Source organism: Haliotis rufescens, unplaced genomic scaffold (genome assembly GCF_023055435.1).
Source record: "Haliotis rufescens isolate VD_foot unplaced genomic scaffold, xgHalRufe1.0.p SCAF_95, whole genome shotgun sequence".
NCBI classification, from domain to species: domain Eukaryota; kingdom Metazoa; phylum Mollusca; class Gastropoda; order Lepetellida; family Haliotidae; genus Haliotis; species Haliotis rufescens.
In genome coordinates this window covers 247572-273315 of record NW_025964389.1, presented here as the reverse complement: position 1 = coordinate 273315, position 25744 = coordinate 247572, and the positions used below count along the sequence as shown (strand labels likewise).

The following is a 25744-nucleotide window of genomic DNA, read 5'->3' as shown; positions in this document are numbered from 1 at the left end:
TCCCTCTCTTGATTAGTGCCGTATGTTCCTGTTTGTGACTACTTCGTATGCCCTTCCATGTGTTTGAGGGGACCAAAGACAAGGCACTATATGCTTATCGTTTCGCAAACACCTGGTATTATCACTATTTGATAGTGATTCCTAAACATATGGTTTGTTTTTTTTCGAAATCGTCCAACGGAATCTGCTTGTACCAGAGAATTCTAATGATTATTCAAAGGGCATTGTCGCTGAATAAATGCTGAAAACTGCATTTACGAAAACTGTTTTTACATGTATCAAATTTAAGGCCTCATGCGATAATAGCAACACTCGAATAACATCGTAAACTGCATATATATTCTTAAATTTCGACCCAAAGATGTGTCTCACACATAACCATCATTATCTTGACTGGTAACCATGGTGTTTGGCTGTCAATATTGTAATACATGATATCACCATAAAGCCGCATCATGTGTAACTATGATGCAATAAAAAAACAACAACCTTGACCAAGGATAATTACATACTGGATTAAGAGGGCAGATTTGTTGCACCTATTAAAACGTTCTTAGCAAAAATGGGGTACTACTTCTCTTACCCTCCTTCCAAATGATTGTCACTTCTCCATTTCTCCACAACCGATGTAATAACACAGAGTTCTTCAGCCGTTTTGAACGTCAGCATCTGTTGACCTTGACTTCTGCAAACTGCATACACCTCATTCCAGGTATGCGAGTCCTTGTACAGTGTGTAGAGCTTCCCGGAAGTGACACATAGGACATATTCTAGGGAACAAAATATGTATTATTAGGAATATTGCTCGACATAAAGGGAAAGTTGACTGTAACACATGTTATATTTGGGATAACACTTTCCGAGTAAAGTACAGATTCTCGTACTTTCGTTTGAGTTCCGTCCGGAATTCGAACCCACAAAGTTGACTATTTGTCTCTCTGAATGGATCTAAATATATTTTGTTTGTTTGTTGTTCAACGCCGCACTCAGCTATGTGCAATATTCCAGCTATATGACGGCGGTCTGTAAATAATCCAGTCTGGACCAGACAATCCAGTGATTGACATCATGAACATCGATCTACGCAATTGGGATCGATGACATGCATCAACCTCCCGATCCCGTTAGTCGCCTCTTTCGACAAGCATAGTCGCCTTTTACGGCAAGCACTGACTGCTGTAGACCTATTCTACCCTAGATCTTCACGGGTCAGATCTAAATATGAAACAGATGAGGCGGTCTCACTGGTCTCCTTTGTTTTTACTTCAAGTGGGTAAATCAGTAGGAGCAAATTGGCTATTTGATGGTCATTGAACGATATCAGATCATCGATAAAATTTACCTGAAACTAAGAAGATTCAGCTGAATCTGTGGTCACCTCGTTATGTACCATGGATGAAGGAATGAAGTTTTTCCTTAAGTTTGTCATCTGGGATACTGGGGTACTAAGTTAAAAAAATAAAATTTAACCTGGCTCATTTCTGATATTGAAAAAAAGTCAAGCAAATCCTTTGAGTTTTTGCGAATGCACCAGGTATTAATTCGACAAAGCTCGAATAGTAAGCGAGTATGGTTTTACGCCGCTTTTAGCAATATTCCAGCAATATCACGGCGGGGGACACCAGAAATTGCCTTAACACATTGTACACATGTCGGGAATCGAACCCGGGTCTTCGGCGTGACGAGCGAACGCTTTAACCACTGGGCTACCCGACCGCCCCCAGTAGCTCGAATACGTTCTGTGAATATATAGAATGTCCAGGGATTTAGGGATACATTTGCCGCACCCAAGAGCTGTGGAATCCAGTACAAAAGAGAAATGGACATGTCTTCAGGTGCGTAATCGGGTCCAAATGCAAAGAGTCCCATTGAGAAGGTATGTTGTACAGCAATTTCGCAATCCAGCGAGGTGGACACCAAGGCCCTGAAGAAAAGTTATTAAACCTCGCAATGTGTATCTCTACACCGCGCCTCACTATTATGACGTCTCATTGTGATGCAGTAAATATGGCTTTCAGTCCGCTACTCTAAAGCGCTAAATTTCAAGCTCCCCGTGGTCTCCAACACTTGAAATACAGTGTCTCTGAGTGAGGCGTGAAATACAGTGTCTCTGAGTGAGGCGTGAAATACAGTGTCTCTGAGTGAGGCGTGAAATACAGTGTCTCTGAGTGAGGCGTGAAATACAGAGACTCTGAGTGAGGCGTGAAACACAGTGTCTCTGAGTGAGGCGTGAAATACAGTGTCTCTGAGTGAGGCGTGAAATACAGTGTCTCTGAGTGAGGCGTGAAATACAGTGTCTCTGAGTGAGGCGTGAAATACAGTGTCTCTGGGTGAGGCGTGAAACACAGTGTCTCTGAGTGAGGCGTGAAACACAGTGTCTCTGAGTGAGGCGTGAAACACAGTGTCTCTGAGTGAGGCGTGAAACACAGTGTCTCTGAGGTGTGAAATACAATGTCTCTGAGTGAGGCGTGAAATACAGTGTCTCTGAGTGAGGCGTGAAATACAGTGTCTCTGAGTGAGGTGTGAAACACAGTGTCTCTGAGTGAGGCGTGAAATACAGTGTCTCTGAGTGAGGCGTGAAATACAGTGTCTCTGAGTGAGGCGTGAAATACAGTGTCTCTGAGTGAGGCGTGAAACACAGTGTCTCTGAGTGAGGTGTGAAACAGTGTCTCTGAGTGAGGCGTGAAATACAGTGTCTCTGAGTGAGGTGTGAAATACAGTGTCTCTGAGTGAGGCGTGAAATACAGTGTCTCTGAGTGAGGCGTGAAATACAGTGTCTCTGAGTGAGGCGTGAAATACAGTGTCTCTGAGTGAGGCGTGAAATACAGTGTCTCTGAGTGAGGCGTGAAATACAGTGTCTCTGAGTGAGGCGTGAAATACAGTGTCTCTGAGTGAGGTGTGAAACACAGTGTCTCTGAGTGAGGCGTGAAATACAGTGTCTCTGAGTGAGGCGTGAAATACAGTGTCTCTGAGTGAGGTGTGAAATACAGTGTCTCTGAGTGAGGCGTGAAATACAGTGTCTCTGAGTGAGGTGTGAAATACAGTGTCTCTGAGTGAGGTGTGAAATACAGTGTCTCTGAGTGAGGCGTGAAATACAGTGTCTCTGAGTGAGGTGTGAAACACAGTGTCTCTGAGTGAGGCGTGAAATACAGTGTCTCTGAGTGAGGTGTGAAATACAGTGTCTCTGAGTGAGGCTTGAAATACAGTGTCTCTGAGTGAGGCGTGAAATACAGTGTCTCTGAGTGAGGTGTGAAACACAGTGTCTCTGAGTGAGGCGTGAAATACAGTGTCTCTGAGTGAGGCGTGAAATACAGTGTCTCTGAGTGAGGCGTGAAATACAGTGTCTCTGAGTGAGGTGTGAAACACAGTGTCTCTGAGTGGGGCGTGAAACACAGTGTCTCTGAGTGAGGCGTGAAATACAGTGTCTCTGAGTGAGGCGTGAAACACAGTGTCTCTGAGTGAGGCGTGAAACACAGTGTCTCTGAGTGAGGCGTGAAACACAGTGTCTCTGAGTGAGGCGTGAAACACAGTGTCTCTGAGTGAGGCGTGAAACACAGTGTCTCTGAGTGAGGCGTGAAACACAGTGTCTCTGAGTGAGGCGTGAAACACAGTGTCTCTGAGTGAGGCGTGAAATACAGTGTCTCTGAGTGAGGCGTGAAATACAGTGTCTCTGAGTGAGGTCTGAAATACAGTGTCTCTGAGTGAGGTGTGAAATACAGTGTCTCTGAGTGAGGTGTGAAATACAGTGTCTCTGAGTGAGGCGTGAAATACAGTGTCTCTGAGTGAGGCGTGAAATACAGTGTCTCTGAGTGAGGCGTGAAATACAGTGTCTCTGAGTGAGGCGTGAAATACAGTGTCTCTGAGTGAGGTGTGAAATACAGTGTCTCTGAGTGAGGCGTGAAATACAGTGTCTCTGAGTGAGGTGTGAAATACAGTGTCTCTGAGTGAGGTGTGAAATACAGTGTCTCTGAGTGAGGCGTGAAACACAGTGTCTCTGAGTGAGGTGTGAAATACAGTGTCTCTGAGTGAGGTGTGAAATACAGTGTCTCTGAGTGAGGTGTGAAACACAGTGTCTCTGAGTGAGGCGTGAAATACAGTGTCTCTGAGTGAGGTGTGAAATACAGTGTCTCTGAGTGAGGCGTGAAATACAGTGTCTCTGAGTGAGGTGTGAAATACAGTGTCTCTGAGTGAGGTGTGAAATACAGTGTCTCTGAGTGAGGCGTGAAACACAGTGTCTCTGAGTGAGGTGTGAAATACAGTGTCTCTGAGTGAGGTGTGAAATACAGTGTCTCTGAGTGAGGTGTGAAACACAGTGTCTCTGAGTGAGGCGTGAAATACAGTGTCTCTGAGTGAGGCGTGAAATACAGTGTCTCTGAGTGAGGCGTGAAATACAGTGTCTCTGAGTGAGGCGTGAAATACAGTGTCTCTGAGTGAGGCGTGAAACACAGTGTCTCTGGGTGAGGCGTGAAATACAGTGTCTCTGAGTGAGGCGTGAAACACAGTGTCTCTGAGTGAGGCGTGAAACACAGTGTCTCTGAGTGAGGCGTGAAACACAGTGTCTCTGAGTGAGGCGTGAAACACAGTGTCTCTGAGTGAGGCGTGAAACACAGTGTCTCTGAGTGAGGCGTGAAATACAGTGTCTCTGAGTGAGGCGTGAAATACAGTGTCTCTGAGTGAGGCGTGAAATACAGTGTCTCTGAGTGAGGTCTGAAATACAGTATCTCTGAGTGAGGTGTGAAATACAGTGTCTCTGAGTGAGGTGTGAAATACAGTGTCTCTGAGTGAGGCGTGAAATACAGTGTCTCTGAGTGAGGCGTGAAATACAGTGTCTCTGAGTGAGGCGTGAAATACAGTGTCTCTGAGTGAGGCGTGAAATACAGTGTCTCTGAGTGAGGTGTGAAATACAGTGTCTCTGAGTGAGGCGTGAAATACAGTGTCTCTGAGTGAGGTGTGAAATACAGTGTCTCTGAGTGAGGTGTGAAATACAGTGTCTCTGAGTGAGGCGTGAAACACAGTGTCTCTGAGTGAGGTGTGAAATACAGTGTCTCTGAGTGAGGTGTGAAATACAGTGTCTCTGAGTGAGGTGTGAAACACAGTGTCTCTGAGTGAGGCGTGAAATACAGTGTCTCTGAGTGAGGTGTGAAATACAGTGTCTCTGAGTGAGGCGTGAAATACAGTGTCTCTGAGTGAGGTGTTAAATACAGTGTCTCTGAGTGAGGTGTGAAATACAGTGTCTCTGAGTGAGGCGTGAAACACAGTGTCTCTGAGTGAGGTGTGAAATACAGTGTCTCTGAGTGAGGTGTGAAATACAGTGTCTCTGAGTGAGGTGTGAAACACAGTGTCTCTGAGTGAGGCGTGAAATACAGTGTCTCTGAGTGAGGCGTGAAATACAGTGTCTCTGAGTGAGGCGTGAAATACAGTGTCTCTGAGTGAGGCGTGAAATACAGTGTCTCTGGGTGAGGCGTGAAACACAGTGTCTCTGGGTGAGGCGTGAAACACAGTGTCTCTGAGTGAGGTGTGAAATACAGTGTCTCTGAGTGAGGCGTGAAACACAGTGTCTCTGAGTGAGGTGTGAAATACAGTGTCTCTGAGTGAGGTGTGAAATACAGTGTCTCTGAGTGAGGTGTGAAACACAGTGTCTCTGAGTGAGGTGTGAAATACAGTGTCTCTGAGTGAGGTGTGAAATACAGTGTCTCTGAGTGAGGCGTGAAATACAGTGTCTCTGAGTGAGGTGTGAAATACAGTGTCTCTGAGTGAGGCGTGAAATACAGTGTCTCTGAGTGAGGTGTGAAACACAGTGTCTCTGAGTGAGGCGTGAAATACAGTGTCTCTGAGTGAGGCGTGAAATACAGTGTCTCTGAGTGAGGCGTGAAATACAGTGTCTCTGAGTGAGGTGTGAAACACAGTGTCTCTGAGTGGGGCGTGAAACACAGTGTCTCTGAGTGAGGCGTGAAACACAGTGTCTCTGAGTGAGGCGTGAAACACAGTGTCTCTGAGTGAGGCGTGAAACACAGTGTCTCTGAGTGAGGCGTGAAACACAGTGTCTCTGAGTGAGGCGTGAAACACAGTGTCTCTGAGTGAGGCGTGAAATACAGTGTCTCTGAGTGAGGCGTGAAATACAGTGTCTCTGAGTGAGGTGTGAAATACAGTGTCTCTGAGTGAGGCGTGAAATACAGTGTCTCTGAGTGAGGCGTGAAATACAGTGTCTCTGAGTGAGGCGTGAAATACAGTGTCTCTGAGTGAGGCGTGAAATACAGTGTCTCTGAGTGAGGCGTGAAATACAGTGTCTCTGAGTGAGGCGTGAAATACAGTGTCTCTGAGTGAGGTGTGAAATACAGTGTCTCTGAGTGAGGCGTGAAATACAGTGTCTCTGAGTGAGGTGTGAAATACAGTGTCTCTGAGTGAGGTGTGAAATACAGTGTCTCTGAGTGAGGCGTGAAACACAGTGTCTCTGAGTGAGGTGTGAAATACAGTGTCTCTGAGTGAGGTGTGAAATACAGTGTCTCTGAGTGAGGTGTGAAACACAGTGTCTCTGAGTGAGGCGTGAAATACAGTGTCTCTGAGTGAGGTGTGAAATACAGTGTCTCTGAGTGAGGCGTGAAATACAGTGTCTCTGAGTGAGGTGTGAAATACAGTGTCTCTGAGTGAGGTGTGAAATACAGTGTCTCTGAGTGAGGCGTGAAACACAGTGTCTCTGAGTGAGGTGTGAAATACAGTGTCTCTGAGTGAGGTTTGAAATACAGTGTCTCTGAGTGAGGTGTGAAACACAGTGTCTCTGAGTGAGGCGTGAAATACAGTGTCTCTGAGTGAGGCGTGAAATACAGTGTCTCTGAGTGAGGCGTGAAATACAGTGTCTCTGAGTGAGGCGTGAAATACAGTGTCTCTGGGTGAGGCGTGAAACACAGTGTCTCTGGGTGAGGCGTGAAACACAGTGTCTCTGAGTGAGGTGTGAAATACAGTGTCTCTGAGTGAGGCGTGAAACACAGTGTCTCTGAGTGAGGTGTGAAATACAGTGTCTCTGAGTGAGGTGTGAAATACAGTGTCTCTGAGTGAGGTGTGAAACACAGTGTCTCTGAGTGAGGTGTGAAATACAGTGTCTCTGAGTGAGGTGTGAAATACAGTGTCTCTGAGTGAGGCGTGAAATACAGTGTCTCTGAGTGAGGTGTGAAATACAGTGTCTCTGAGTGAGGCGTGAAATACAGTGTCTCTGAGTGAGGCGTGAAATACAGTGTCTCTGAGTGAGGCGTGAAATACAGTGTCTGTGAGTGAGGTGTGAAATACAGTGTCTCTGAGTGAGGCGTGAAATACAGTGTCTCTGAGTGAGGCGTGAAATACAGTGTCTCTGAGTGAGGTGTGAAATACAGTGTCTCTGAGTGAGGCGTGAAATACAGTGTCTCTGAGTGAGGCGTGAAATACAGTGTCTCTGAGTGAGGCGTGAAATACAGTGTCTCTGAGTGAGGCGTGAAATACAGTGTCTCTGAGTGAGGCGTGAAATACAGTGTCTCTGAGTGAGGTGTGAAATACAGTGTCTCTGAGTGAGGCGTGAAATACAGTGTCTCTGAGTGAGGTGTGAAATACAGTGTCTCTGAGTGAGGTGTGAAATACAGTGTCTCTGAGTGAGGCGTGAAACACAGTGTCTCTGAGTGAGCTGTGAAATACAGTGTCTCTGAGTGAGGTGTGAAATACAGTGTCTCTGAGTGAGGTGTGAAACACAGTGTCTCTGAGTGAGGCGTGAAATACAGTGTCTCTGAGTGAGGCGTGAAATACAGTGTCTCTGAGTGAGGCGTGAAATACAGTGTCTCTGAGTGAGGTGTGAAATACAGTGTCTCTGAGTGAGGTGTGAAATACAGTGTCTCTGAGTGAGGCGTGAAACACAGTGTCTCTGAGTGAGGTGTGAAATACAGTGTCTCTGAGTGAGGTGTGAAATACAGTGTCTCTGAGTGAGGTGTGAAACACAGTGTCTCTGAGTGAGGCGTGAAATACAGTGTCTCTGAGTGAGGCGTGAAATACAGTGTCTCTGAGTGAGGCGTGAAATACAGTGTCTCTGAGTGAGGCGTGAAATACAGTGTCTCTGGGTGAGGCGTGAAACACAGTGTCTCTGGGTGAGGCGTGAAACACAGTGTCTCTGAGTGAGGTGTGAAATACAGTGTCTCTGAGTGAGGTGTGAAACACAGTGTCTCTGAGTGAGGTGTGAAATACAGTGTCTCTGAGTGAGGTGTGAAATACAGTGTCTCTGAGTGAGGTGTGAAACACAGTGTCTCTGAGTGAGGTGTGAAATACAGTGTCTCTGAGTGAGGTGTGAAACACAGTGTCTCTGAGTGAGGTGTGAAATACAGTGTCTCTGAGTGAGGTGTGAAATACAGTGTCTCTGAGTGAGGTGTGAAATACAGTGTCTCTGAGTGAGGCGTGAAATACAGTGTCTCTGAGTGAGGTGTGAAATACAGTGTCTCTGAGTGAGGTGTGAAATACAGTGTCTCTGAGTGAGGCGTGAAACACAGTGTCTCTGAGTGAGGTGTGAAATACAGTGTCTCTGAGTGAGGTGTGAAATACAGTGTCTCTGAGTGAGGTGTGAAACACAGTGTCTCTGAGTGAGGCGTGAAATACAGTGTCTCTGAGTGAGGCGTGAAATACAGTGTCTCTGAGTGAGGCGTGAAATACAGTGTCTCTGAGTGAGGCGTGAAATACAGTGTCTCTGGGTGAGGCGTGAAACACAGTGTCTCTGGGTGAGGCGTGAAACACAGTGTCTCTGAGTGAGGTGTGAAATACAGTGTCTCTGAGTGAGGCGTGAAACACAGTGTCTCTGAGTGAGGTGTGAAATACAGTGTCTCTGAGTGAGGTGTGAAATACAGTGTCTCTGAGTGAGGTGTGAAACACAGTGTCTCTGAGTGAGGTGTGAAATACAGTGTCTCTGAGTGAGGTGTGAAATACAGTGTCTCTGAGTGAGGCGTGAAATACAGTGTCTCTGAGTGAGGTGTGAAATACAGTGTCTCTGAGTGAGGCGTGAAATACAGTGTCTCTGAGTGAGGCGTGAAATACAGTGTCTCTGAGTGAGGCGTGAAATACAGTGTCTGTGAGTGAGGTGTGAAATACAGTGTCTCTGAGTGAGGCGTGAAATACAGTGTCTCTGAGTGAGGTGTGAAATACAGTGTCTCTGAGTGAGGCGTGAAATACAGTGTCTCTGAGTGAGGCGTGAAATACAGTGTCTCTGAGTGAGGCGTGAAATACAGTGTCTCTGAGTGAGGCGTGAAATACAGTGTCTCTGAGTGAGGCGTGAAATACAGTGTCTCTGAGTGAGGTGTGAAATACAGTGTCTCTGAGTGAGGCGTGAAATACAGTGTCTCTGAGTGAGGTGTGAAATACAGTGTCTCTGAGTGAGGTGTGAAATACAGTGTCTCTGAGTGAGGCGTGAAACACAGTGTCTCTGAGTGAGGTGTGAAATACAGTGTCTCTGAGTGAGGTGTGAAATACAGTGTCTCTGAGTGAGGTGTGAAACACAGTGTCTCTGAGTGAGGCGTGAAATACAGTGTCTCTGAGTGAGGCGTGAAATACAGTGTCTCTGAGTGAGGCGTGAAATACAGTGTCTCTGAGTGAGGCGTGAAATACAGTGTCTCTGAGTGAGGTGTGAAATACAGTGTCTCTGAGTGAGGCGTGAAACACAGTGTCTCTGAGTGAGGTGTGAAATACAGTGTCTCTGAGTGAGGTGTGAAATACAGTGTCTCTGAGTGAGGTGTGAAACACAGTGTCTCTGAGTGAGGCGTGAAATACAGTGTCTCTGAGTGAGGCGTGAAATACAGTGTCTCTGAGTGAGGCGTGAAATACAGTGTCTCTGAGTGAGGCGTGAAATACAGTGTCTCTGGGTGAGGCGTGAAACACAGTGTCTCTGGGTGAGGCGTGAAACACAGTGTCTCTGAGTGAGGTGTGAAACACAGTGTCTCTGAGTGAGGTGTGAAACACAGTGTCTCTGAGTGAGGTGTGAAATACAGTGTCTCTGAGTGAGGTGTGAAATACAGTGTCTCTGAGTGAGGTGTGAAACACAGTGTCTCTGAGTGAGGTGTGAAATACAGTGTCTCTGAGTGAGGTGTGAAATACAGTGTCTCTGAGTGAGGCGTGAAATACAGTGTCTCTGAGTGAGGTGTGAAATACAGTGTCTCTGAGTGAGGCGTGAAATACAGTGTCTCTGAGTGAGGCGTGAAATACAGTGTCTCTGAGTGAGGCGTGAAATACAGTGTCTGTGAGTGAGGTGTGAAATACAGTGTCTCTGAGTGAGGCGTGAAATACAGTGTCTCTGAGTGAGGCGTGAAATACAGTGTCTCTGAGTGAGGTGTGAAATACAGTGTCTCTGAGTGAGGCGTGAAATACAGTGTCTCTGAGTGAGGCGTGAAATACAGTGTCTCTGAGTGAGGTGTGAAATACAGTGTCTCTGAGTGAGGCGTGAAATACAGTGTCTCTGAGTGAGGCGTGAAATACAGTGTCTCTGAGTGAGGCGTGAAATACAGTGTCTCTGAGTGAGGTGTGAAATACAGTGTCTCTGAGTGAGGCGTGAAATACAGTGTCTCTGAGTGAGGCGTGAAACACAGTGTCTCTGAGTGAGGCGTGAAACAACAAACAATAAAACAGGTTGGAACATCAATAGTTACACATATATTTCAAGCTAGACGATCGATAGTATCGATAGACGTAACAGATTAACATACATAGTGTTGGTCTTTCACTTTACAGTTAGTTTTGATCCGCATACATCCCAAGAGATCGTTGTAAAAAATCCTAAGGCTAATGAAGTGTAGAATAACGTAGCCTAGATTGCCTCGATACTGAAATTAAGAATTGTTCCAACCTTTATTTAGATTTGTTGTGTACACATAAGATAACACTATTTCTGGACTAATGTGGGTATACATTCAGAAAACGTTCATAATACAATATCAGACACTAAACAGAGGCACATCCGTCACAACTTTCCAAGCAACCTGCTTAATGTAGGACGTTTCCAATATGTTAGGCGTTGACATGTCAAGAAAATCTCTGTTGTTGGATACTACCTACTACAATACTTTTGCTATAGTACCTCAATGGTGTTTCATCTATCACAATAATATTGCAATTGTAAATATACCCTCAGTACTCACTCTTGGCCTACTTGCAATTACTTCCCTATCATGAGCGGCCATTCCAGTCGCTATCCAAATCAATTCAGACAGATCTGCTCGCTTTTCACGTCCAATCATGACTTATCTACTCTGTATCCCAATTAAAAACATGAAACGATTTGATTATGATAAATTATTATTGTTTGTATTTTTTAATCCAGCTAGCATTGACTACATTTGTGATGCTTGCATCCATGGAACAGACTATGTCTCTTGATGTCTCTTTCGTGCCTTTGGAGATACTTGAATAGCCAAACTCGTTCACTATGAATTAAAAATAGATTATTTACATAACATTGCTTAAAATGTATACTTACCAATGCATATAACTGCGATTGAAAACCAACAATTCGGTAACTGCATCGCTGCCTGAAACTGATTAGAAAGGAGAAATGGGGTCATTGAGAAAATACATATCTGGAATTGAAATGTTTCATGTACATGTAAGTGGATCTCTAATGTCAAATACTGAAAGATTTAAAATTATCTTCATGTATATCAATAGTAAAATACCCAAAGCATATTAACGTTTAAGGGGCGGTCTGGTAGCCTAGTGGTTAAAGCGTTCGCTCGTCGCACCAAAGACTAGGGTTCGATTCCCACATTTTCTGGTGTCCGGATATCAATGTCTTATCAATGTGTTGAAAGTCCTATTAGATAACCCTGGGATGTGTGTGAGCAGACAGCAAGGTCCTACATATAGGAAAAAAAACATTTATCAACTGAAACTGATAATATTAAAAAAGAAAGAGCACATGGATTGAAAAGTAGTTCTTTAATTGTGGAGTGTTCATCATTTAGTTGTTTGGTTGGTTGGTTGCTTGTATATTGCCGCACTCAGCAATATTCCAGCTATATGACGGCAGTTTTCATCATTTAGATCAAGTTTGTATGAGGCGGCAACAACACATCTTAAACAGGATAAAAGTTTCTCAGTGATAAACGACTATATAGAACGTGTTAGAAACACGTAAATCTCTTATCCATTTCATGGTTGAAGCTCGTGTAACGCACAAGAAACCCTATTTATCATACGAAAAGCTAATAAGTGGTGATAAAATGTATGCTATAGCTAAAGATGGCAACAGTTTATAGCAAGTGGGAACAAGACGAGGGAGTGAGTGAGTATGGTTTTACGCCGCTTTTAGCAATATTCCAGCAATATCACGGCAGGGGACACCAGAAATGGGCGGAACAAGACGAAGTCGACCACTAACGTCTAGGGATCCACTGGTTGAATAGGAGTCCCAACCACATGAGACTACAAAAGACGAGCAGGGTGATGCATAGGAACTCGGCAGTGTCCAGAAGCACGTTCTTGAGGGGATGTTCTATTCTAATCATAATGCAACTTTGATTAATATATTCATGGAACATCCAAGGAATTATGTCTTAACTAGAATCTGCATCAGTTTTAGATGTTTTTAAAACGTTTGATGTTTTCTGTCTTATTGAAACTAAAGGATAGTGATAAAATAACAGATCCCTTTAATAATTATGTATGTTTCGTATCTCGTGCAAAAACGGATTCTGATTTTTTTGCCAGTTTCATGCAAGCTTCTTCACGCTTATACATCTAGTGAAAATAAGATAGAACATTATTGTCATGCAAGGAAAACAGTTCATATCCCAAGATTTATTTGGGCAAGCAATAAAGCTCAAAGTTTTATTGACAACATTTCTACACCTCAAGCAGATTATCGAAAGTTCTTTTTAAGTTGTGTTTATAAGGATGTTTACTCGGCACCAGAAATTTACAGGTGCACATCTTCGAAAAGCACCAAAATAAGCATGCCCAAAGTCCAAATCACAGCCCGAATGGTTTGATCATAAATGTAAGGGGAAAAAAGATTATGACAGTCTTTTAAACAAGTTGCGTGCCCATAAAAGCTCTGAAATCTTGAATGATTTTCTGCAGGCTAAAGGAGATTTCCGAAGAACGCGAGGAACAAAGTAGAAATTTTTTCATAGATTTGAAAGTGAAAAGACAAATTGTGCTGTAATGGATAAAGAATGCAAATTATTTTGGCGAAATATAAAGTCATTACTCAGTAAAAATGAAAGTGACAAAACTATCTCCCCTAACAGCTGGTATCCATAATTTGAGAAGTTATTAAATCCCCTGTTTGTAGAGTGTAGTGAATTCTATTAAAAGGTAGTAAATGTTTTGAAAGATCATTATTTAATTTAGACACTTGTATTGAGTGCAACAACTCGCATTAATTATTGTCAGGGGAAATTACAGAAGAAGAAATTACAGTAGCTCTAATTTCCTTAATCTCTAGGAAATTTTCTGGTGTGGATGGTTTGCCTCTTGCATTTTTTTCAAAATTGTTATGAAATACTCCCTTACATGAGAATATTATTTAATTCTATTATGGATCAGGGTGTATTCCCTGAAGATGGGAATTGTGGAATAATGGTACCTATATTTAAAAATTGATATAGGACAGACCCAAACAATAACAGGAGAAAATCTTAAATTAATATCATTGAAAAGAATTTACATCACTATATGAGTCGAGACTGCGATATTGGTTAGAATTATATGAATTGATAGCCGAATCTTAAGCTGAGTTTAGAAAGGAACATTTTAGGTAGATGCTATCTTTGTCCGGCAATCCCTTGCTCAGAAATATTCACGTAAGGCCAAACATCGTATTTTTATTCAGCTTACATTGATTTCCGTAAAGCCTGTGATAAGGTTGATAAGAATAAGTTGTTATATATGTTATTACAGAAGGGTATTCATGGTAAAGTGTATAATGTTTTAGAAAGCATGTACAGAAATGTCTGTGCTTGTGTACGCTTGGGGAATTCGAAAACATATATCTTTATATATGCTTAGTCCTCTACTTTTCATATTTTTTATCAACCAGTTGGCTACTGATATGGTGGAAAGTGAAACGAATGGTATCTTTGTAAATGATAAACTAGTGTCCAAAAGAAACAATACCACCTGTTTGCAACGACATAAAAGAAAAAACTAAACAATGCAGAAGTTTAGGATTGGTGTTATGCTTTTGAGAAATCCTTTCACAATATCTGTACAAAAATTTCATTTCAATAAAATCTGTACAACCAATATGACAAGCCTTTAAAGATGGGTGGGGTCGAAAAATGAACATTTCGTTAGAGCACTGATCACAGAAACAACGGGAAATGTCACACCACACGTCTCAAAGTCAAGTCAGTAGCGGGTATGTCCACCGTGAGCATCAATACATGCAAGAACACGCCTACGACTGATGACGTCAAACGTCTGATGACGTTGGGAGTGATGCGTTGCCATTCCTCGAGGAGACATCGTTCCAAGTCCTGGACGTTGACTGGAGGCACACGGCGACGTCGGATTTGCCGATCGAGGTGGTCCCATAAGTGCTCGATGGGATTTATGTCCGGTGAAAATGCGGGCCATGGCAAAACCTGTACGTTGGCGTTGGCAAGGAAGTTCTGTGTCAATCTTGCTGTGTGTGGCCTTGCATTGTCATATTGGAAAAGGAGTCCACGAGGCTGTTGCTGAATAAAGGGCACCACAACAGGCCGTAGGATGTCATCAAGATAATGCTGTGCATTCAGGTTTCCACGAATTACGACAAGCATCGTTTTGACGTCATCACATATGCCACCCCAAACCATTAACCCTCCACCTCCAAACGGCCGGACCTGTTGGATACAGTTAGGCGCCAAACGTTCACCAAATCGTCGGTATACAAGCTGCCGTCCATCGTTTCTGAAGATGAGGAATCTGCTCTCATCAGAGAACATAACACGTGCCCAGTCCCGCCGTTGCCAACGTGGAACTCGCCTGGCCCAGATCAGCCTGTTGTTCCGGTGTCGAGGCGTCAGGAGCGGTCCGCGGTAGGGATGACGTGGCCGGATACCATACTGCCGTAGTCTCCTGTAGACGGTCTGTCGACTGATCCTGTGTCCCAGTGCTGTAGCCGCCGTGGACGTCGCTGTTACGGTGCGGTTCCTCAGGTGTAATACCCGGATGTAACGATTTTCACGGGGCGTGGTTACTCGTGGTCTGCCACTCCTGGGCCTTTCTGACGTCTGACCTGTCTGACGTAATCGCTGCATCAACCTGGTGATAGTGATGCGTGCGCAGCCCAACCTTCTGGCGACGTCGACGTGTGACGCTCCTTGTTGGACCATTCCAACGGCTCTCTCTCTCTCGATGGCTGTCAAACGTGGCACATCTTGTGTTCTTTTTGTTGCTGTGATATCAACGTGTCTGATCAGCCGTTTTATACAGTTTTTCTGCACGTGCAGAACATGCTAGAGAGGGAAATGTCACTTTCACGAAATTTACGTTTTTTCCCGGAAGTGATCACGTGTTCCCGGTATTTTTTATCGACTATGCTGTGTTTGGGATGTGCAATACGAATTGGCATGTTTTCATACTTGACAATTCACTTAGTAAAAAACAATTTTGAAAATAAGTTGGTATCGTTTCTTTTGGACACTAGTTTAGTATTGAGTTCATCAAGATTTTGTTATTTGCAGATGGTCAGATTCAGTTGTTGACCTAAAAAAGAAGCTATCAGCATTAGAATGTTTTTTACCAAAACTGGAACATGGAGGTAATTTTGGAAAAGTCGTAAATAATTGTATTTATAAATGACGGGTATGTCAAAAGTGTAGAAAAAATGGTTTTATGGCAATGAAAAATGAACATTGTATCTTATTATAAATATCTTGGGTAAGTGGGGCGATATTCGTTGTGTGTTAAGTATTTCTGTTGCTGCATAAAGTATTGGTGTAAGTTGGAGCAGGGGAACCCAACACGTTATCCGCGGGCTCAAAGTACATGTGGATAATGGAGGGGTCAACTGGGCACCACATGGTAATATGTTATTATTCCAAACATGCCTAGGATTCGCATGAATACGTCTGGAAATGCCAGGAATGTGGGGAGGAATCTCAGTTTATGAGTATGTTCCGTTCCAGATACATTGATATCCATATACAGACTTGGTATCAAAAGTAAATACTTCTATATTTCTTAGATATTATGGATCGTAGTAATCATTACCCGAATATAAGATATAAGATCAAATTATTATAAAGATCTCATGAGAATACTTGCTTTATCACATGGTTTAAAAATACAAATGCAATGCTATGGTAAAACAATGTATGCTTCAAGATGCCTAGTTTGTGACAAAAGTAACTTGATGGAGATCGAAGATGAATGCCATTTTTTGCTCGTGTGTCCCTACTATAAGTCAAGCAGAAATGTGTTGTTACCGATATACTATTATCGTTATCCATCAAGACAGAGGCCTATTGATTTGATGTCAACAGGAAAAAGAAAAAGTTTTGAAAGATTTAGCCCTTTTCAGTAAAAGAAATTTAGCGATGTAAATGGAATATCGTAGTATCGTCGATTTTTATCAGGGTAGAATCAGGTGGACTTGTAGCTCCAAGCGATATCCATTAGTGAGAGATATGTAAAGTGACCAATAAGAATTCATGATTAATGTACATTTTAAATTTCTATACCACACACCATTGGCAATTTATGCAAGATTGTACACCCGGCCACGGGGCCTCCAACACTGAAGTAAAACTGTCTGTCAGTCTGTGTGTCTGTCAATTTGGAACAAAAAGCAACAAATATGATTAAGTTTCTTGGTAACGTATCCGCCACATTTTTACACTTGAAATCAACTCACCCTCACCTATCAGCTCCTTGCAGTGCCACTTCCCACATGCAATGCTGGATACACCGCAACAGTCTTCTATATCACATATCCACATTTACATGAGAATGAGATCAGCTAGTGCATTGCGACGTCAGCGTATTCATGAAACCGTACAGCCTTACATTAGCATTGACGTTAACCATGTGAATGCTTGCCTTGTAAAATATTTAATGAACTTAATTGAGGATGAATTTCTGTCCCATGTTATAAAGAGATATTAGTTGTAAAGAGGCCCAGTGCGGCAAACATGATCAAGCTGTTCAAGGTGGTTACTGGTCTTGTCACAAACCCTAACGCATTTCAAAACGAGATCAGTTAAGTCGTCATTCTACTAACGCCTAACTGATTATGTTGTCACGTGAACCTAGGACCTGGATGTCGCGTGACAACATGATGCGCGATGCAATCCCATACCACGACCTTCTGGAAGTTTGTTTCCTCCTTGCTAACTTGCACTTACTTTAATGAACTGTGTTCTCATGCTTGGTGATATGGTTGACAGCGTGGCGTTGTACGACAATCATCTGGTTCTTTGTCCATGATACTGATCACATGGTTTGCCTGATCCAGACTCGATCATTCACATGCCGCCGTCTTATGGCAAGAGTATCGCTGGGTGTGGCGTTAGGCAAGAATTAGTTTTTTTATAAATTGTGTAAGTTGTGGGTGCCATCCGTAGAGCATGGCACGCTCACCTTTACGCAAACACCTGATGTCATCACTGATCTACAGTGATCCATTCTGGTACATTCCCATCTCTAATATACTTCTTACGCCCAATGGAATCTGTTTTGGCAGATAATGGATACTGAATATTCACTGGTGTTGATTATAAAATTTATATGCATCATATAGTTTTCAATATTTGACTTTCTACATTTGTTTAAAGAAACAAAATCTATTCTTAATTCAACAATTGACCATCCTTGGTTAAAATAGTTTATAAAGTCATGTTATCAGAACGACTCCGTGAGAGTGATAGGGTGTAAACAATCCCAAGCAACAGATCAATTACCCCTTATGTATGTCATATGTGGTAACAGTCAAACTGTTCCTTCATTCCTTATGTTTATCATATGTGGTGACAGTCAAACTGTTCCTACATCCCTTATGTATATCATCTGTGGTAACAGTCAAACTGTTCCTTCATTCCTTATGTATATCATATGTGGTAACAGTCAAACTGTTCCTACATTCCTTATGTACATCCTTCGTGGTCCCAGTATCAGTGAGTGAGTATGGTTTTACGCCGCTTTTAAGCAATATTCCGGCAATATCAAAGAAATGGGCTTTACACTTTGTACAATCGAATCGAACCCGGGTCTTCGGCGTGACGAGCGAACACTTTAACCACCCGACCGCCCCGGTTCCCAGTATTGAAGCCAACCGTTTCAGTTATCCCTTATGTATATCATATATGGTCCTAGCATTAAAGCAAAACAAACTTTATGTCCTTCGTAATATAATATATCATTCGTGGAACAAGTATAAAGAACAAGACCCGTGAAGACCCGAGGTAGAATAGGTCTTCAGCAACCCATGCTTGCCGTAAAAGGTGACTAACGGGATCGGGTGGTCAGGCTCGCTGACTTGGTTGATGCATGTCATCGATCCCAATTGCGTGGATGGATGCTCATGATATTAATCACTGGATTGTCTGGTCCATATTCGAATATTTAGAGACCGCCGTCATATAGCTGGACTGTTACCACATATGCAATGTTAGGCAAGGAAATAGCCCTCCAAAACAAAAATACCAAAAACCGACCTAAATTAATAAATCAAATACTTAAAAGCTCCAACGACCTAACTAAGGCAGGCAAACAAATTACCTTCTTGTGGATACCCGCCCACGTAGGAATATACGGTAATGAAAACGCCGATAAAGCAGCTAAACTATCCCTCAAAATCCCAGAAATAAGCTAAAACTTACCCATCTCAAAATCAGAAATTAAAAGTGTAAACAAGCAAAAAATCACCAAAAAATGGCATAACCTATATCTAAACTCAAATAGCCAAATCAAAAAAGTACTCAGCAAACCACTAGCCAAACCAAAAAGTCTCCATCCATCAAAAACAATCGACAGAGTAATCACTAAACTCCAAACAGGACACACCAACCTAAATAACCACCTAATTTAAAAAAAAAAAAACACACTACAGGTAACTGCCCACACTGCAAACAACTAGAAACCCCAGAACACGCACTCATCCACTGCACACACTACCTAACACATCGAACCGCATTACAAACCAGCCTCAATCTAAACAAAGCTCTCACTCTAGAAGCAATACTAAACCCACAAAATAAACTAGAAAACTTCAAGGCCTTAGGCGTATTCTTAATCAAAACGGAACTAATAAAACGCATCTAAAAACACAATAATCTACCAAATCAAAATAACATAAACAAACAAACATCCACCATACCCAGCCCCCTTAGTTCTCCTCCCCAACCCCATCGGCATCTATTCCAAATCTCAAAATTCCCAAATTCTATATAAGCAACCCCTAAAGCCCCCTCTTGGGTTGCACAGACCACTTTCGCCCCTTTCGGAAACACATTAAATGGCCTGGCCGGGCCCGTGTGCGAAATACGCATAAGTCGGAAAGCGCACGTTAAATCTTCAAAGTAAGTAAGTAAAGTAAGTAAGTAAGTAAGTAAGTAAGCAAGCAAGCAAGCAAGCAAGCAAGCAAGCAAGCAAGCAAGGAAATATTTCTGGAAATAATGCCCAGTAATATAAATTTCTAAAATTCTTTAATAGCAAAGGGAACAATTCAGCACATGTCTGATAGATGTCGAAAATTTCATCCGGAATCGAACCCTACACTTATTGTTTTCTAAGTCCAACTTGTTGCCATGGAAACATAAAAATATTTTTTTCTAAAATTCCTAAATAGCAAATTAAAAGGTAACAGTTCAGCACGAGTCTAACAGACATGCAAAGTTTATTAGAGAAATATTTAACGGTTTCTGAGTTATGCTCCGGAAAAGATTTCGGTACGCACGCACGGACGGACGTCGACGGAACCGATTTCAATATGCCCCCGCCAACTTCGTTGGGGCGGGGGATACTAATAGTATGCAGTCCCTGACAAACCCATTCATTTCATTTTCAATCATATAATGGATGTCAGGATGTATAAATATATTATTTTACATTATATATTACTGTTTGTTTGCTGGTTTTTTGTTTGTTGTTTAACGCCGCACTCAGCAATATTCCAGCTATATGACGGCGGTTATTACATTATCACATATACCAGTCATATGTGCAAAATTTATTTTGGAAAATGTTATGAACTGTTCTGGAATATGATAGTATCTGAGTCTATGGTTTTAATCATTTGAAGAATGTGCCAGAGATGGTTGAGCCTCAAACTAACATCACCAGAAAGCACTGAATAATGGTTCGTATCCCATTCTCAGAAGGGTAGAACTATTTACTAGGCTGTGAAATTAGGGTATAATGCTGTTGCTCTTTTTGTGAAGTCTTGTTAAATCATACTTCATTCGCCAGATCGCCGTCGTCTGTCGTGTAGTTATACATATTATTTATATCATCATCTTTAGGGATTGGGGCGATAATACCAATTGGAAAATGCCCATTTTTTAATATCAAATTATTTATTACTTCTAAATATGTAACTGATAAATCTGAAGATTTTTTCAGGAATAGTACCATCTATACCAGCTGCCTAGTTACATTTAAGATGATATGTGCTACCTGAAATGCCATCGGAACATTGGGTTCTGTATCACGCTGAGCGGATGTACGTCGGGTGATGAGAAAAGATTTCTAAAGTGTTGATACCAATCAGTGGTGGTAATATTATTTCTCCATACATGCTTTCCATTTAAACTTTTGATAACAGACTAGAATATTTTAGAATCATATAAACTACTTTCCAAACACTGTTTTTTGATAACATACATTTCTCTTTTGTCTACGGGTAGCAATGTTTTTTTTCTAATGCAATTGTATTCATCAAGAGAACTATCGGTTTTTTTAATCTATTTAGGAATGTGCATCTCTCCCTTTTCAGTCTCTCACACTCAGCGTCAAACCATTTATAAACATTAACATCTGATTTTAAATTTCAGGTTTGTCGTTTCACATAATATAACTTCTACAATACATGTATATTGGAATGTTGCCCGCCCTGAAAGAAAAATTAATAGCTGGAATATTGCTGAGTGCGTCGTCAAACAACAAACAAAGAAACAAGTCATCCCTCTTGTCTTGTGTGGAACTTTTGTCGCTCTGATGCTGTATGCATCAATCTTAATATGAAAAAGATGAGGCGGTGTGAGTGGTCCCTTTTTTCTAAATCAGCGGAAGGGAATTGACTATTGACGTTTATTGAACAATATCACATCATAGTTATTCCTGAAGCTTAAGGTAAATGGTCTTAGACACTCCCACAAATAACCATTCATATGCATTAAGAAACAGATGAGCAAAGATGTAAGCACAATTGGTGCCCAAGGGAGGCCTATTTTATTTCGACCCGTGAAGATTCCGGGGTAGTATAGGTCTTCAGCAACCCATGCTTGCCGTAAAGGGTGACTATGCTTGTCGTAAAAGGCGACTAACGGGATCGGGTGGTCAGGCTCGCTGACTTGGTTAATGCATGTCATCGATCCCAATTGCGTGGATGGATGCTCATGATAACAATCACTGGATTGTCTGGTCCAGACTCGATTATTTACAGACCGCCGTAATATAGCTGGAATATTGCTGAGTGCGGCGTTAAACAACAAACCAACCAACAACAAACCTAATTTATTTCCTTTCTACAAGGATTATAACGTGATGACCGACAAACTGACTTGTATAGGTTTTTCAAGACGGCAACTGGCCTATGAAAAAGCTATGTTCTTCAATGTCTCATAACCGTGCGTGTTCACGTAGAAACAAAATTACTGTTAATAAACATTTTTTGCATTTATTATGTCAATATGGGTAATCAATCCCGGAAATTTCATTTGGAATCTCCGATTGAACATTATCGGCACAAAGAGCATCCCCTAATACGCTAACTGGCTTGCTGAAATGAACTGTGGAACAGCTAAGTTATCGCATATATTGAGAACTTTCATGGCCTCGAGGGGGGTCCTGGGTTAGAAGTGACCCCCATCAACATATTGTTGTCGTAAGAGGCGACATAAGGGATAGGGTGGTCAGGCTCGGGGACTTGGTGAATTAATTGTCACAATGATTGTACCCGAACGGCGTGAATCGTTGCTCATAATACCAATCACTAGTTTATTTTTCAAGACTCTAATATTTATAGGCCGCCGTCATACAACTGGAACATTGGCGTCAAAAACAACCCCCCCCCAAAAAAAAAACAACACAACAGTACTTGTATGATTCGTCTGTGGGAAACGATTTTTGTTTGTTTGTTTGTTTGTTTGTCGTTTAAAGCAGCACTCAGCAATATTCAAATTATATGACGGCGGTCTGTAAATAATCGAGTCTGGCTTAGACAATCCAGTGGTTGACATCATGAGCATCGATCTACGTAACTAGGATACGATGATATGCATCAACCAAGTCAGCCAGCCCGACCACACGATCCCTTTAGTCGCCTCTGACTACTCGCAGGGGTTGCTGAAGACCAATTCTAAGTTGGATCCTCAGAGCTGAGAAGCACCAGATTCGCCCAGGCTCCAATCTTTGTTCCGCCCTGGTTGTTCCTCAAGTATAGTCACCTATTACGGCAAGCATGGGTTGCTGAAGACCTATTCTACCCCGGATCTTCACAGGCGTGAAGCGACTACTACACAACATGTCTGTATGAAAAACATAAACATGCGATAAGGTTTCTATATTGTAGTCAGTTTCGTTCCATAAGTAATTTCTTTGAACAATATATTTGGTCGAACATTGCAGAAATAATGAAGCTGTTATACATGTAATTATAAGTTGTGAAGAACTTACTGAGAAGAAGCTACTCACCAAAGCCAAGCTTCAATAACAGTGACTTCGTTTTGACACAATCTGTTCTGCAGATGGTATTCCCAAATGCCACAAAGACAGGCACTGAAATGGGATTAATTATAATAATCTAGATATTAGTCTGCAACCACAGAACACACGCGCTGACGTCACAATAAACAGGACGTTATGAATAATATTAAACACTATAGCTAATGGTCATTGTGGCCAGCATTTTGCTGCGAATTATTAAAATTAACACGCGGTTAACTCAGAGAAGCGATTGTCTTCCTGTTGTAAACATATCATTGAACATGAGTAGGATGCAACAGAACATCGACAAAGACTACAAATGATATAATTAATCTCTTAAAGAATAACACGATCATGTTTGTTCAGCACATTGTATCAACAATCTTAGTTTCCATGTCGAGGAAATTGCATGTTCTTGTCTGCTGAATTATTTCCGTTGATAACGTGATGCCTTTTCATCAAGAATCAATATACATTAAAGTTGTTTTTGTTGTTGTTGTTTCTTATAAAATAGCATCATATCCCATGACGTTCTCGCCATAGTGTTCCTTATTATAAATCGGCATTTATTAATTTGTTTGAATAAAAAAATGTGTTACTTGTACAGCATCAAAGTTGTATGCAAACACTAATAAATCAATACATTGATCGGTGCATAGTTCGTTATTGTTTTCATGGACAACACATTCACCATTGACACCATGATCACAAGGGAGGTTCCAGACTGTGTTTAACGAAGCGTCACTCAGATGAATAAATGTTATGTTCAGACAGTTCCCCTGTCAGCGAAACTGATGTTGATGTGTGTCTGTTTCACCAATACCAACCGTGTCAAAACTACCATTTGCGAGTTGCTCTCCGCTTACGCTGCTTATGTATTATTTAATGAAACCGACTGCTTTTTACCATTGCGTAATAAGCCAAATTCGCGCTTGCCCGTGGAGAGATTGAGCTCTGTTTAACGTCGCGTTGATCAATGTTTACGTGTGCAAGGCGTCAGCTGGATGTGTGTGTGTGTGTGTGTGTGTGTGTGTGTGTGTGTGTGTATGTGCGTGTGTCTGTGTCTGTGTATGTGTGTGTATGTGCGTATGTGTGTGTATGTGCGTGTGTCTGTGTGTGTGTGTGTGTGTGTGTGTGTGTGTGTGCGTGTGTGTGTCTGTGTATGTGCGTGCGTGCGCGCGCGCGCGCGTGTGTGTGTGTGCGTGTGTGTGTGTGAGTTTGTGGAGGGGTGTGTGTGTGTTTGTGCGTGTTATTCGTGAGTGAGTGACTGTGTGCGTCAGTGTGGTTTTACGCCTCTTTTAGCAATACTCCAGCAATGTCATGTCGGGGGACACCGGGAATTGGCTTCACACGTTGTACGCACGTGGGGAGTTGAATCCGGGTCATTGGCGTGACCAGCGTACGCTTAAACCACCAGACTACCCGACCGCCGTGTGCGTGTGCGTGCGTGCGTGCGTGCGTGCGTGCGTGTGTGTGTGTGTGTCAAAGGTGTGTTAAGGCGTTGCAGGACAGACCACCACCCCACTTTTAAACAGTGATATGGACGACATCAGTTTAGGATCTCTTGGAGAAACTCTTCAGTTATCACTAAATGTGGGGAATACCTGAAGTGAAACCAACGAAGGCGGGCCAAGGATTGGAACCTGGGCGAATCTGATGCTGCTCATCTCGTATTCATATGGATGGGTCTTTCCATTTGAGAATGATATATTGACAATAAGACTGCATGATCATCCAATTTATCCGGGTTAGGACTGGTCTTTTAAAAGCAACCCCTGCTAGTCGTCAGAGGCGACGAACGGTATCGGGTGGTCAGGCGCGCTGACTTGGTTGATACATGTAATCGGTTACCAATGGCGTAGATCGATGCTCATAATGTCAATCACTGGATTGTCTGGTCCAGACTCGATTATTTACAGACCGCCGTCAAGTAGCTGGAATACTGCTGAGTGCGGCGTTAAACAACAACAACAACAACAAAAAGAACCAAAAAAAGATGTCACTGTGAGTATACACACGCTTATGTCACCCCTCCTTTTGGGAAGCTACTTGATTCCACGTTACAGCTGGTGGGTGTATGGCTGTCAGTGTAAACAAGAAGTCACACGTACTAAATATAATTGTGTATAGATCTACATCCTTCGACCGTCACACATTTCGACCCACACGTTACGAAGGTTCATACTCCAACGAACTCATACAAAGTGAAAGCCAATTCTTAAACAACACACACGAATAGGAAAATACATAAATGAAAACGTTAAACCCCCAAATTAAAATATTACAGAATGTTCATCTCATTCTACCATGAGAGAATTAAACGCGATATTAAGGGGGCGTTTCAGTGGGTTTTCGGTCTAATTAAGGAAACACCGATAATATCCACTGAAAAAAAGTATAAAGTTGTACATCATCAAACACACATCCCAGCGTTTGAAAAAAATGTTAAGCACAGCGTAACGTAAGGCACCCCGGCCCTAATGATAATTAAGCAAGCCTCGAAATATTTATTTCCACAACGCACGTCACTATTATGACGTCACACCGCTCACGATGACGCAGTACATGTGACGTCACAGCCAGCTATAGAAAAGCGCTAACTTTCAAGCTATTTGATACTTGAAATACACTCCCTTGGTCGATTTCTACTGTGATTCTGTCCCAAAATATTTTGCCACACTTGAATATTGTAGTATCGGCAACTCTGCATTTTGTAACCTATAATTGTACTCATAATTATGAAAAGATACGGAAGGTGACTGAGAAAGAACTCCATTTCCCACGATAAATCGGCTGTGTCAACCAGATTTTGTTTTAGTTTTATATGTTGTTTTACGCCGCTGTATGACGGCGATCGGTACAGAATGGTGTCTGGACCAGACAATCACAGTCATCACGAGCATCGATC

General features: G+C 42.4%; 1 long non-coding RNA gene across 1 annotated transcript; it reads right to left on the bottom strand.

Moving 5' to 3' along the window:
• Nucleotides 1–602: 602 nt before the first annotated feature.
• On the bottom strand, nt 603–22913 carry LOC124112664. Its single transcript, XR_006857644.2, has 3 exons — nt 22825–22913; nt 11465–11516; nt 603–770 (listed from the first exon to the last, which is right to left on the bottom strand). It is a non-coding gene; the product is annotated as an uncharacterized LOC124112664 (long non-coding RNA).
• Nucleotides 22914–25744: the final 2831 nt, after the last annotated feature.